At 49.4% G+C, this 12,869-nt stretch overlaps 1 protein-coding gene across 1 annotated transcript in view; it reads left to right on the top strand.

The window, feature by feature from the left end:
- The first annotated feature begins 492 nt into the window (after positions 1-492).
- Positions 493-12,869, top strand: part of MEF2D (myocyte enhancer factor 2D) — a 168,562-nt gene continuing 156,185 nt past the window's right edge. Inside the window, exon 1 of the mRNA XM_084614166.1 lies at positions 493-841. The gene's annotated coding sequence lies outside the window, so the exon portion shown is untranslated. The remainder of the gene's footprint in view (positions 842-12,869) is intronic.

Below are 12,869 nucleotides of genomic sequence, written 5' to 3'. Positions count from 1 at the left end.
TGCATCGGTGACTTAGTGCATGGCTGGAAGGCGCTCAGATGCTACGGTGAGGGTCGCGGCATGAGAACCGACGCAGACCAGAACTGGGCTTGCACTTGGCCACGCCTGGAGGATTTTGCTGGAGAACGACGCCCCTCGGGGGGTGTGTGTGTGTGTGTGTGTGCAAAAAACAGAGGTGCAAGCTGGGTCTGACGGAGCGTGCTCCTGACCTCTAGTGATGAGCTGGGAAAGGGGGATGGAGTGATGGAGACCCGACAGCAGCCAAGTGGAAGCCAGGGCCCTTTAAACCCTGCACAGATCAGGCTCCTAAATCACCCACCCAGGCTGCCGCTGGTCCTCCGGGCGGAAGGATTTGCAGCAAGCCACGCTGCAGCCTAGCTTGGGAGGAGGTGGCTTGGGTGCAAGGGGGGAGGACCGGAGCTGGGTGGCTAAGCCCTCCCTCCCCAGGCCGTGCGTAGGGCTTGGCCATTGGTGGGTGGGGAGCCATCTGGCCGTCCCGGCATGCTAGGCTGCGCTGGCTGGTGGTTACGTTGTGTCTTTCCCCCAGTGGGTTGGAAGTAGTTACCTTTGTCGCCAAAAAGGAGGAAGGAAGGAATCGACACACACACACACACACACACACAGACAGACACACGCAACCAAAGGGAGGAAGTTCACTGAGACACTGAGATTGCTCCTGCTTGCCTGGGCTCGCCTCTGAAGCGTGGCGGCGGCGGTGTTGTTGTTTGTTGTTGTTTGTTGTTGCTTCTTTGAAGCCTCCTCTTCTCCCACATCACCCCGTTCCCGGGCTCCTGGCAGCGACTTTCTGGGGGGAAGGCGGCGCGGGAGCGGACGCTGGAGGGTAAGTCGAGTCCTGGGGGGAGTGGGGGTAGCCTAGGGGTGGCGGTGGACTGACCGCTCTTGGGAGTCCGGGTGGGGAGGGGCTTGGGTGGAAACCGTTGGGCAACAGCCGGCGGGGGTGGGGTGGGGGGTAGGGTGACCAGAGAGCAAGTGTGAAATACAGAGACACTGGGGAGGGAAATAGGCGCCTGTATAAGACACAGCCCCGAATGTGGGGACTGTTCCTAGAAAAGCAGCACAGCTGGTCGGGCCTGGCCTGGGTACCACGGTGATGGGCGGCGGCGGGGGGCGGGCTGTGGTACAGGGAGCTGGATCCATCGACCGGGATCGATTCGGGCTGCGGGGCGGGAGGGTGGCGAGCGCACCCTCCAGCCGCCTCTGACATTTCAAAACAAACCTTCGCCAAAATGGTGCAGAGGTGAAGGGAGGAATACAGGCGGCGGCGAGGTGTTGCCTCCCTTGTGTCTGCCTGACAGCAGCGGCTGTTTGCAAAGGCGGCGGGGGGGGGGGAGGATCAGCGCTGGGGACCGGTGAGGGGCCAAGGCGCTGACAGCTCCGCAGGGCTGCCTGAGGGAGGGGGGCTGGGAGACAGCAGCTGGGAAGCGGGGGGGGGGGGGGGGAAGAGTGTCAGATCTGTGGTGTTCACCCGTTGTTTGGGGGAAAGTGTGTGTGTGTAGCTGACAGCTGAGGTTGTTGCCGAGGGTTACGGGCGGGGGGGGGGGGGCGACGACGACGACTTTGGATCCTGCCATTTAGCAGCAGTCACCAAAATGGTGTAGAGGGGAAGGAGGAGCTGCCCCAGGAGGGTGAGTGGGCTGGGGGAGCAGTGGGAGTCTGGTGGGGGGCAGGGGGTGTCTGGCAGCTGCGGGGGCAGAGGTGTCTGGTGGGGGGCAGGGGGTGTCTGGTGAAGCGTAGGGTGGTGTCTGGTAGCTGAGGATGGGGGGCAGGGGTGCCTGGTGTCTGGTAGCTGGGGGGGCAGAGGTGTCTGGTGGGGGGCAGGGGGTATCTGGTGGAGCATAGGGGGGTATTTGATAGCTGAGGGTGGGGGGCAGAGGTGTCTTATGTGGGGCAGGGAGGGTGTCTGGTAGTTGGGGGGCGGGAGCAGCAGTGTGGAGTAAGTATAGAGAGAGGGTCCCAGAGCTACTAAATGCCAAAGTGTGTGTCTCTGTCATGGGGAGGGACAGAGCCCTGAGCAGCTGCTCCTTCCTGGGGTGATGGGCGACAGCTAAAGCCACCAGAATGGGACAGGGGGACTGGCGCAACACCCCCACCCTGTGCTTGGGCGGGTGGGAGCAACAGGCCCCCCATGTTTGGGGAGCTTGGAGCCATGCCTCTCTGTGTTTGGGAGGCTGGCTGGCTTAGTATATGGAGCACCGGGTGGGGTGGGGGGGAGGTATTTGATTGGCAACAGCAGCTTTTAGGAAGGGCAATGGTAAATAGAGTCCCGGGGCTTCAATGACTTGGATGGCTGCCTGTTCTGGGGACTGACAGCTGTGGTTGTTTGTTCCTCTCTGGTTGAAATGCTGCTGAAGGCTGGTCTGTGTGTGGGGGTGGAGGTTGGCGGGGGGCGAGGCATTTCTGCCATTTGACAAAAGCTAGAATAAGGTGCCATGGCGAAGAGCCAAGACACCCCCCCGAGAGGGGGTGGGGGATGTTGTGTGTGTGTGTGTGTGTGGGGGGGTGCATGCCTGGGGGGTGGCAGCAGTCGCCACAGGACGGGTGTGTGCTTGTGGGTTTCTGGCACCTGGCAGCTCCAGGGGATGCTGAGGCTTGTCTCGGAGGGTGCCAGGGTTGCTGAGGGTGACAGGAGTCAGAGGCATGTCCTACGACCTGAATGGGGCAGCAGGCCAGCAGACATATCGCAGGGGGAAGTGTGTGTGTGTGTGTGGTGGTGGTGAGGTTGGGGTTTAAGAAGGACTCTATGTGTCAGAGGCCTGCTGAGGTGCTGTCAGATCTGGGTGTTGTTTAGCGTATGTGTTGCATCTGAGATGCTTGTTTGCCATCAGTAGATCTCTGCTTGCCCCTTTGCTTGGATGTTGTCTGTCTCTTGCACAGACACAGACATAGCTCTTTCCTTCTGCACTCTGGGTGTCTGTTCTCACCCAGTGCCAAATCCCCAAGTACCTGTCTTCACGTGTGACAGGAAGTGGGGGGTGATGGCTGGGAAGGGTCAGCCACAAGTTGGTCCATTTACTTCTCCTGCGCGCTCTCCCCCCACCCTCAACATCCACTGCCCCTGGCTCTCCCGGCTGTGCGGAGCTGACATTTCACAGGGGGCCCTTTCTCCACTCTCCCTGCCGGTTTGGTTTTGGGAAGTTAATGGGAGATGAGTGCTGGGTCTTTCGACTGTTGGCGGAACAGAACCTGGAGCTCACCTACCGAGGACTGCTCAGTTTGGAAAGTGATCGTTGAGCGCCATACCGCCCATTCGAATGCCTGATTCTCATTTACACTGAGGACCCTTTACCCGTCTCTGGCTGCGCAAAGGGGCCTGAGGCCTGGTTGAAACACAGATTTGGCAGTAGAATAACTAGGTCAGTTAGGGGTGTGATTTCTCCTCCCCCTGATATAGTTGCATCTGAAGAAATGTGGTTTTTTTTACCCACGAAAGCTTATGCCCCAATAAATCTGTTAGTCTTTAAGGTGCCACCGGACTCCTTGTTGTTTTTGTGAATACGGACTAACACGGCCGCCCCTCTGATGGTTACACCAGCACAACCAGTAGTGTGGTACAGTTATAAAGCTACCTTTATACTGGGATACTTATTCCCCTTTAGCTATACCAGTATAAGTGCTTTTATCCTGGTATAACTGCATTCACACCAAGGGGGGTATATATCACTTTAACTACTGGTTCTCCATTGCCCTACAGCTGTAGGCTCGGGAGGGAGAGACGCGTTCTCCCACAATATGCCACGAACCAGCTCCTAGAACGGCTCAAGTCAGCGAGGCGCGAAGAACCCTGTGAAACACCCCCTGAAATCCTAGTGTCAGACCCGGATCACTGCAACGTGGCTGCGGCTAGACGGGTCTGGAGGGCGCGTGGCTCTGCCATGCGGATGCTCAGCAAGCCCCAGTTCAGTGCATCCCCTCAGGCCTTGATTCAGCAAAGCAGTTAAGTCCGTGCTTCACTGTTAGCGTGCGATATTGAAGTTAGTCAAGGGCACTCCCCTGCTTAAAGTTAAGCACGTGTTTAAGTGTTAAGTTGAACTGAAGCCTTACAAAGTGGATGTGACAAAAGGTACCATTTTGCTCTGGTAGAAATTAGCACCCACCTGGCACTGGTGTAAATAAGAACTCAAGGTGAAAAGCAAGGGAGTTTGCATCACCCTGTAGGACCTTGGGCAAAGCCTCGTCTGGACGTTAAAGTCTTAGCGATAGAACACGTTTTTTGGGGGGCGGGGGAAGGGTGTGATTTTGTTTTTTACCGAAATAATTATGCCCCTCGTATGATTGAGTTATACTGAGCGAGCTTATTTTGCTTCAACTGCAGTGAGCTACCCTGATATAAGCACTTCGATGCCGCTATGGTTGCATCCACAGCGGAGGTTTTTTTTGCCGCTTTCATTGTGCTGGAATAAAATCGGAGAACTATGGAGCTGGAAGGGACCTCGAGAGGTCATCTCATCCCAGCCCCCTCCGCTGAGGCAGGACCAAGTAACCCTAGACCATCCCTGACAGACGTTTGTCCAGCGTGTTCTGAAAATCCGCCAATGATGGGGATTCCACAACCTCCTTTGGACGTCTGTTCCCCTTAGAGTGAGAAAGTTTGTCCTAATATCCTAAATCTCCCTGCAAATTGGGCTGGTTTTCCTTCTTGTCGTACTCTTGGTGGACGTGGGGGAACAACTGATCACTGTCCTCTTTCTATCAACGTTTTGCTGTTATCGTGTCCCTTCTCGATCTTCCCTTCTCGACACTAAACATGCCCATTTCTTTCAAGCTTTCCTCATAGGCCATGTATAATTAAAGCAATACAGTACTACTTGTTAAGTGTTCACAGGTCCTCACTGTCCCTATGCCTCATTTTCCTCAACTATACAATGGGATAATAATAGCTCTCTGTCTCATCCTTTGATGTCCGTCTGTTTAGAGTATAAGGCTTTTGGGCCAGGGACTGTCTCTTAGTTTTATTACTGAACATTTGTATTGTGGTGGCGCCTAGAGGCCGATCAGACCTGGATCCCATTGTACTAGGTGCTGTGTAAAACATATAGCAAATGACAAGTCCCTGCTCCCAGAGAATCGAGACTTAAAGACATAACCGGTGGCTGTGATAAGCAGGGTGTCAATATGTGAGGTCGGGCAAGGTAGCAAAAATAATAGAACGTGCACAATGCGTAGCCAGTTGGGAACAGAAATTGGCATGACTCTGTTAATGTAATCTTAAGTGTGTGTGTAACCTAGTACAGTAGCAATACCTAACCCCCATCTAGCACTACTTCTTAGCAGATCTCACAGCCCAAAAGAGGTCAGTTACCATTATCCGCAAGGGAACTGTGATCTCAGCTCGAGTGTCTGGACCTCACCATAACACTCCTCAAAATAATAATCTGGGGAGAGAGAACGGGTCGCTGTTGAATATATGTATCTCAAGGAAATGCTGCTTTTTTAAAAAAAAAATATTGAAACAGTTTCAGATTTTCTTTTCCTCAGTTTCAGAGGAGCAGCCGTGTTAGTCTATATCTGCAAAAAGAACAGGTGTTCTTGTGGCACCTTAGAGACTAACAAATTAGTCTCTAAGGTGCCACAAGTACTCCTGTTCTTTTTTCCTGAGTTGTTTCTCTCTGTTCAATTACTTTCGTGTGTGTGAAAATCGGTATTTGGACGTTGGCGTCCCTAAATTCGTGTTGTTTGTTGATGGGGTGCTAGCCTGGGATGTAGAATACCTAGGGTTTATTCTCTTGGCTTTGCTATTGACCAAGAACATCTCTGTGCATCTGTTTCCACTCCCACGCTTTGTCTGTTTTCATTGCAAGCTCTTTGGAATAATAATACCACCAAGCTCTTGTACGGTGCTTTATCAACATCAGTATCATTAGCTCCATTTTACATGTGGGGAAACTGAGGCAGAGAATGAGGACAGGGCATGTCCAAGGTCAGATGGCAACAGAGGAACCCAGGTCTCTGGAGTCCTAGCCTGGTGCTTTATCCACTAGGCCACACTGTCTTTTGCTGGGGCTTAACCTGCGTGCAGAATTTGCTCTAATCTAACTAACCCTGTTTCTAAATTAATGTATTTAAATTGGTGTGACTCCCTTGCCATAAATTGGTTTAAAAAAGTCCACAGAAGGCGATAGCAGTGACTTAGCTAAAAGCCAACCTCCGCACAAATGTCCACTGAAATAACAAAAAGTGTGAATTAAAACCAGGGCTGATGGTCATTTACACTCTGGCCCCTTTGCATCAGCCTGAAAATGAGTGTAAATTACAACATACCCAGTTAAAGGCCCTTTGCTGCTGCTGGGAAGTTGGGGTTGATGCGAGGGGTAAAGCCACTGTAGTCCCTGTAGTGTAGACAGGGCTTCAGTGTAAATGACAACCAGGCCCAGCTGACTTTAGCTAAATGCTTGGCTAGGTGCTGGTGTAGCTTTAATCAGTGTAGTTGAACGGAAACTATTTCAGTGCAATGCATTGCCCTGCCGTTTGCACTGGTACAATTAATTTTAGCCACTGTTAGCTCCAGAATAAGAAATTCCCACGCTGGGTAGCTTGGACAAAAGGAGTGTTCTTAGCTCGAGTTAGGGCTTGTCTACATGGGGAAAGTTAATCCAAAGAAAGTAGGGCTATGTGTCCACTACAGCACGATGGCAGCACAGCTGGTTCTGTTGCATTGATCCAGCTGCATCTCCAGCTGGGGTTAGGACCTAGCTACGGTGCACACAGAGTGCAAATTTCTTCATGGCCTTAATTGTAAAGGAGACCCCCACGTCTGACTTTTGAAGCGGATTAGTTATACTGCATTAAATCCTTGTGTGAACGCTGTTATTCTGAAAGAAAGTGGCCTTCATTTGGTTCCAAAAGTGAATTAAAATAAACCAAATTAAGGACATTTAATTCTGAATGAGGTTGCTCACACAAGGGTTGAAATAATCCACTTCAAATTCACACCTCTACTTAATTCAGATTCATTTTTCTGGATGGCCCCCTGTAGACAAGCCCTTATTCGATTTAAAAACTGATTGAATTAAATCAGTGCCATTTCTGTGTGTAGAGAAAGTCCTGTTTACTTGTACAGCCCCCAGCACAATGGGGTGCTGGTCTTGGTTGGTGCACTGCCATTCAAATAAGAAATAATTAGTCCATCAGAGTTAAGATGGCACGGATCAGCCTACGGCTTCCTAAGAAATGGCATTTGATACTTTTCTCTCCCTGGCATTTCTCTCTTCTTTTTTTAAAATTACATAAACCTATCAATAAAGCGCTGTATTTTATTAAACAGCTGGTTTGAGCGGAGCTTAGGCGATGTTGGGAGACCTCTAGGCTGACCTTTTATTAGTATGTAATTTTTTATTAAAGAAGCCGTTTGCTGCGTGTGGTGCTTTTCTCTTTAAGGTGAATCTAGCCCTCGCCCGACTGTCGTCTGCCAGCAGCTCTGCCTTCGCAGATCTGTCGTTTTCAATCTTTCACTCTGGTGTCATGTGCTCCGTCCTTTTTTTCTTTGCACTTGTTTGCTTGCAGCTTTTTTTATTTCCTCCTATTTAAAACAACAATCGTTCTCATTGAAATTAAAAAGCACTGGGGCTATAAAATAAATAAATCTTCCTGCCAAAAGTATCCAGAAATGTATTCAAACCACTTTACTCTCTGGACTGGGCAACTGACTAGTGCTTTCTAAAGCCTGGAGCAGAAGAGCTAGGTGGAGAGAGAGAGAGAGAGAGTGTGTGAAGAGGGGAGGGACATGTGGGGTGAATGATTCAAACTCCGACCTGCTCTATTCTAAAAATGTTTACTGGGAAAGCTTGCCCAAATTTCCACAATTCTCAGAGAGGTATTCCCATGATATTGTTCTTTCTTTGGGGGCAAGAATGGCCATTGTGTTCTCTTTATGTACAGCACCTTGCACGACAGGGCATGACTGACGCTCTTGGGTGCCCCCACAATATAATACTTGTACACAGCAGTTGGCCCACTGTACGCAGCAACAATTTCCCACAAGGCAGTGTGTCTGAAGGCGGGGGGACACTGGGATGCCTCCTCACAATGCACTATGCTTGGTGCTGACATACCAGGAGCTGCATGGACATAAAGCGCCAAGTAGCAGAGTGTGAATGCGCTTTTCCAAAATAGCTTTGTCTGTGGCACTGTGCCGGCAAAACCTTTGCCAGTGAAACTGCCTACTGTAGGCAAAGCCCATTCAGCCTGAGTTTGCAGAGAGCCTGGAACAATAGCTCTAAAGTGTCAATTGCCCCATTCATTTAAATGGGTTCTAACTCAGATGCTCAGGGTGCAATAAATGTCGACAATGGCAAGTATTTCTCAGTTCGACTAAATATGTTAGAAAGGAGAGGGAAGATCAGTTCATAATATAGCTCTTTTGAGCCATAGATCTCAAAGTGCTTTACAAAGGAGGTCAGTATCATCAGTCCCCCAAGGGAAACTGAGGCACAGAGCTGAAGTGACTCACCCAAGATCACCCAGTAGGCCAGCGGCAGGGCCAGGAATCGAACTCGGCTCTCTTGAGTCCCTATCTGCTAGGCCATGCTGCCAGTTATGAAGGATTTCCCGGAGGGGCAAGGGGAGTGAGGCACTAGCTGGTGAAGGAAGGAATACATGTGAATGTGTCAGCCATGCTCGAGCTGGGGTCGGCTACACCGCCCGAGAAGTCATCCCACTGGCTCTGAAACGTTCCCAGCTCTTACTAGCTCCTCTGCTGAAACAGCCAGGGACGCGCCGAGCGTCAGAGATGCGTGTTTAACTTACTGCTCTGTGACAAGCAGGTCATATGTTATGCCTGCAACGCGCAATTAAGTGCTGGTCTTTCTAGAGGCCGAATGTGTATGGCTCGCCGGTGGAGCTGGAATGCTGCCACGCTTTGGCTAGTATTGCTGTGTGTAAATGTCTTGGCCCCTACCTGATACATGTGCTGTGTTTGTATAGAGAGGAACTGAAGTCATAGACCTTATAATCAATGCCAAAAAACCTGCCGCTCTGTTTCTCTGCTTCTTTGTAAAGATCCAAACAACAGATACTCTTGTGACTAGGATTTTATTCTTTGTATCAAATAGATACTTACTAACATGCAGTGAAGTATCATAGGATGGTGAAACTAAAATGGAGGCCTGAATTCTTTCTCGGTGGTAGAATTAGGGGTTCTTAAACAGGGTGTGCTTCAGAGCCGCATTCACCCAATGCCCCTTTACACAGTCAGACCAGTGTCAAGAGATCTTATTGTAAATGAGAGTCTGGCCCCAGACGATTAAAATAAGAACCTTGTCTGGCAAACAGTTTACACATATGTGTAACTTTACTCATGTGAGTAATCTCAGCCAAGGTAATGGGACGACTTGCTGGAGTAAAATTGCTCATGCGCCTCAGTGTTCGCAGGAACAAGGTCTAAAGGGCTTTTTTTGGGGCACGGTGATATTTTAGGCATGATTTTAAAAACTGTGATCTGACATCTGCACTCCGGCCCCATCACAGCACAAAGGGGATTTAAAGTGAGGTGACCAAGCACTTGTCTACACTACAGTGGGTATAGTGGCATAGCTGTAGTGGATTAACTACAGTGGCATAGGCCTGTAACACAGAGGCACCCTACAAGCGACGGAAGCGTCTGCCATTGCAGGAAACATTCTGCCTTTGACCTGCGGCATCTACACATAGCTACGGTGCTCAGAGGTTTGGATTTTTCACATCCCTAAGTGTTGTAGCCATGTCAAACTAAATTCTAACTGTAGACCAGACCTGTAATTTACATCCAGAGCAGAGGAAAGGGGCCTTAGTATAAATGAGAATCAGGCCCTTTAAATCAATAGTAATTAGGGTCTTTCCAGGTACCGATCGCCTTCATCTTCCACTGAAGTCAGTTGAGGACACTCAGGGTTAGACCCTCTGTCTCAAAATGCAGGTAATTTGCAATGGGTGAATTAACCTGGGAAGTACTGAATAGTTCCCATCCAGTGCCATTTTTTTTTCTTTTTAGTTGGAGGAGGGGGAGGGTAAAACATGCCACTTTTGACTGGGGAGAAGAAGGAGACGTTTCCTAGTGGGTGGTGGTGGTTTTTCGAATGGTGCCCTGTTTGAAGCTGTTCGTAGCTTTGAAAAGTTGTCACCCCACCAGAGATGTGTTGGTGGGCAGAGTGCAGGTGAAAGAGTTAAAGATGCATGAAATTGATCACGTGGTTCTCCATGAGGCACAAATTAGTGATTTGCACAGTAATGGTCTCCTGGACATCATCCTTCCATATGGGGCAAATACTGTATAGACCAGTGACTTGTTTGTAAAGTGCACTGAGGTAAAAGGCATCATGTTATTTTAAATTTATATATCTTGGGGTGAATGCTAGCTGGGGTAGGAATAGCAGGTGTGAGTTTCCTAGTGGAAAATAAATGGGGCAATCTTACAGTCTCCTTTCTTTGTACAGCGGATGGCACCAATCAACAATATCCCATTCCAGGTGTGGTAACTGGAGCCTAAATGTAGGGGTGCATCTACATTTGAGCTGGGAGGTGTCATGTGGGCCTACCTGCGCTAGCTTGAGCTAGCATGCTAAAAATAGCCGTGTGACAGGGTGGCATTTGAACCCCCTGGGTATGTACTTGGGAGCCTAGTTTGAGCCGCCACCCATGCTGTCCTGGCCACCCGGCTATTTTTAGCACACCAGCTCTGCTGGAGCTACTGAGGGCAACTCGGCGTGAGCTGGGAATCACACCTCTCGGCTCAAATGTAAACGCACCCGATAGCTTGGTCTTGCTGTTCTTTTTAAATAGGTCAGATCCTCGGCTCATGTAAACCGGTGCCACTCCATTGACGTTCAGAGAGCTACACCCGCAGAAGGGATCTGGCTTGTACAGGATCAGCTGAAGTCATTGTTAGTGCAAAAGCAGCATCTCAAGATGGTTAATAGACCGACAAAGCCAATTACCAGCCACTAAGGCTGCTTTCTCTGGGCCTTAAAGGAGCAGTCTGCAAAGCTTGAATGCTACTGCTTCTGTCTTGCTGCCACAAAGGGTTCTAAGGTGCACCTTTATTTTATATTGAGTAAATTGATTAAATCATTTGGAACGGGTTAATAAATGATGGTATAACCGTGTGATAGACGTCGTTATTATTGACTATCTGTCTTGTGCCAGCGTCATGGACCAGAGCATCTAGGTACTATCATAATACAAAAAAATAATAAGGAACAGAATCCAGTTCTCTTAGCTTCTTGTCTTGTGCTTTTAAACTCTGGACCATGTCCCCTTTAGTCAGTGCTAGGCAATCCGGAGGCAATTACAAAGAAGGTGTGTGTCTCAGGGCGTGGGATTTGTCATGAAACCAATCTCCGCGCACCTATTGGTCAGTACGACAGAGCCCTGTAATTTACTTGTCATGGAGCTGCCGAGCAGGTAGCTTGTCCAATACAGGTCTTCATAACTCCACTGAATACATAGGTTGGTTTGTTGGTCTGCCAAGTTATTACCCTGAAGTCTAGAAAGGGAAACTACCTTTCCATGAAATGCTTGTGGGCTGATTCTTTCCTTTGGCGTCACTGGGGGTTAATCCTGATTTCACACTGGTGTTGGGGAGAAGGGAGCCAGGCCTGTCAGGGGAGCTGGTTTGGAGCTTCCCTCTGCACGCACCAGTTTTCCTGACAGTCGTGATCTCTCTAATTATAATTGAATGGGACCTCACTCTGCAGGCATCCTTCTGGCATTCCTTGAAATCAGTGGACAGTTGGCAGGACGGGCCCCTGTCTTTCAGTGTTGGGGACAGTTGTTCTCATCTTCTGCTGAATCTGAAAGTCATTGTGATTATCTGTGTTACAGCCGTGCCTCGAAATCCTGTTGTGCTAGGCTGTACAGAGCATGAGAGAGCTTACAGTTTGATTAGTCAAGGCCAACAAGGATCATTATCCCCATTTTAGGGGTGGGAAACTGAGGCACAGAGGAGCTCAGTAGTTTGCCCAGGGGAGTCTGTGGCAGAGCCAGAAATTGAACGCAGCCTCCTGGAGCCCTAGGCCAATGTCTCGACCATAAGACCAGCCCACCGTTGTGCTGTGTCTGTTGTTGTGGCAGACGTCACCAGGTGGCACCGTTACGCACAGTTTTCCACGTTCTTCTTGTGCGAGCAAGTTCTTAGTCTTGGAAGGAAAGCTTGTGTTGCTGTTGGTTTAGTTACAAGGCTCTCTGTAGAGAAAGCAGTTGCAAACAGCTGGAAGGTTTAATTTCTGCTAGAGTCTGCTCTTGGGATGGAGTTGCGGCATTGTGTTTGAGGGAGGTCTCTGGAAGATAAGTGTAAATAAAGCAAGCGACACTTAGAACATACCCAGACTTTACGCCACTAATTTCTGGGAGGCCAATATGCAAAGGCCATAGATACCTGCTACTGCCCATCAGAGGAATGATGGTCATGACGCTGATGTTGGAAAAAGGAGCATCAATATTACAGTGGTTGACATTCATATGATACTGAAAACTGCTGTTCTAGCGTGGCTTATGAGCTGTTGAAAACTAGATGCTTGAGAAATGGTAAACGCAAAGAGGAAAGCATAAGCCCCAGGTTTCAGAGGCACATAAGTACTGCATAAGGATTGTGAATTTCACCCTTTAAAGCCATGGTGGTGTGTGCAAAAGGAACATTTCTGTGGAATGTATACACAGACTCTTGCATTTGCCAGCTGCACAGCTAAGAAATATGCTGGCCAAAGACCTGAGCTTCAGATGCATGAAATCATCGTGTCATTATTAATGGTACTTATATATCCATATCCATCTATATCTATATATACTGCAGTTCACAGACCTTGATGAATAACTTACTGGAAACCCAATGCATTAAGTCATGTGTTTGCACTGAGAACTGAGTCTCTCCTACAATTCTC

Source organism: Lepidochelys olivacea, assembly GCF_965140295.1.
Source record: "Lepidochelys olivacea isolate rLepOli2 genome assembly, chromosome: 24".
In the NCBI taxonomy this organism is placed as follows: Eukaryota; Metazoa; Chordata; order Testudines; family Cheloniidae; genus Lepidochelys; species Lepidochelys olivacea.
This window is presented reverse-complemented; position numbering and strand designations above follow the sequence as displayed.